The sequence below is a fragment of the Penaeus monodon genome, chromosome 21 (assembly GCF_015228065.2).
Source record: "Penaeus monodon isolate SGIC_2016 chromosome 21, NSTDA_Pmon_1, whole genome shotgun sequence".
Classification (NCBI taxonomy): Eukaryota; Metazoa; Arthropoda; class Malacostraca; order Decapoda; family Penaeidae; genus Penaeus; species Penaeus monodon.
This window is the reverse complement of record NC_051406.1, coordinates 8670900-8672658: the sequence shown is the minus strand read 5'-3', so window position 1 is coordinate 8672658 and position 1759 is coordinate 8670900. Positions and strand designations below refer to the sequence as shown.

Sequence of the window (1759 nt, the reverse complement as noted above, 5' to 3'; positions counted from 1 at the left end):
TTACTCACAAACTGAAATTCATATTACTCACATTTTATGTTTCCTCACACATTCATTATTTTGGTGGCTTTTCTGTAGTCACACTTAGTACATAACCAATGGTGCAATTGCGTTGATTACCCTTCTTCTTAGTCTTAGTCTACACACAGTCTATAACCTGGAAAATTAGCATAGTTACACTCAGCATACCTCTGTCACTGCACCCGTCTCCTAATCCATTTAACAGAACACCTTGCACCCTTTATTTACTTTATTTCTAATCTTAAATATCCAAGTTCGATAAATGTGTAGCCTATCACTTGTCTCGCAGTTTTCTACAGTTACTTAAATGTGGCACCCAAGTCCGTAGAGTTCTACTGGAATGTTTAAGATTTGTTTAATCATTTGTGATAATCTGACTTTCACAAAGATAAAATGCATGACACAAGGTCTTATTAAAACAAAATCACTAAATCATTAAGGAAGTACTCGGATAATCTTGTGTGTGTATATAGTTAGTGCCTATAATTTAATTAAAGTATCTTTACAAATGGGAATTTATCATTTGAAGAAATCATATCTAAAAAAATGGACATAGGATTTTAAAGTAAAGATACATAATCCATCAGATCATATAGGGAAGTTGGAGTTATCTTTTAACCAAACATGGGTGGGCGCATTCAAAGTCAAAGTCAAAGTCTGGTTACTTTGATAATATATTACTTTAAGGTAGGTATTTTAAGCCTCACTCTCAGAATGGTTAGCAACTTCGAGATATACCGGAAAGGTGAGCTAAGATATAATGCGATATACTGCACACTTATTGTACATTGGTAAACCAGTGCCAGTATTCTTGTCAATAGATGTTTCAGGTGACGTAGATGAAATTAGAACTATGGTTTATGAAATAGTATATAAAAGTATAATGTAGTTTATATTCTTCATGCGATAATGAAATCGTTTATGTATAGTAGATGCATATTGATGTAGCATTTTATTCTCCTTTTCTCTTTTATCATTGTATATTATTTGTTGTGTATGTATAAGTGTATCAATGTCATGTGACTGAAATAATATATTTTGCTCACTAAAGTTATCAGCAAGTCTCAAACATGTTTTCTTAACTTCGAAACCTTTGGCATTTTTTATAACTGTTACCTCTCAAAATAATAGCGAGTTAATACTGTAACATTAATAGGCTTGTTGTAAAATAATCCCAAATTAAGTGAGATTTCTTGAGGGTCTTAATTGTAACTACGATCTTCAGAGTGAAGTTGATTAGTAGAGTGTTAGAACTAATCGCTTAACACTTGTGTATATAAATAATGATGAGCATAACTTATTACCTAACCCTGATTATACGAGATATTTCTGTAGTGATAGGTAATCATTCATCAAGCATGGATTAGGCATAACTCTGGTTTAAAACATTCATTCTGTGTTCTATGTACCTGAGTTATCGTCTTATTATCGGCTAGATTAACGCTTTGATTTATGCTCCATAGACCTATATTAGAAGTCATTTTACCATCGTGATCAAGAGAGAACCGAGTGTTCTTTTAAGATACTAATTGCACCTTATGTTGATTGTATCTTCAATGTCTGCTCATTCCTTACCCCGTATTTCCCTTTATCCAATCTCTGTTTCCTCTCCGCGTTATTGTTCCCTTTTCCTACTCCCTTCCTTCATTTTTTCAAACCATCCCTCTATCCATCCATCACTCATATGTTTACGTATTTCATTCGCAATTAATTTGTCCCCTGACGATTAATATGTATT

At 32.9% G+C, this 1759-nt stretch overlaps 1 protein-coding gene across 1 annotated transcript in view; it reads left to right on the top strand.

Moving 5' to 3' along the window:
* The window catches only part of LOC119586187 (glutamate-gated chloride channel-like), a gene marked incomplete at both ends in the record, with an annotated part of 81629 nt that overhangs the window by 78291 nt on the left and 1579 nt on the right, over positions 1-1759 (top strand).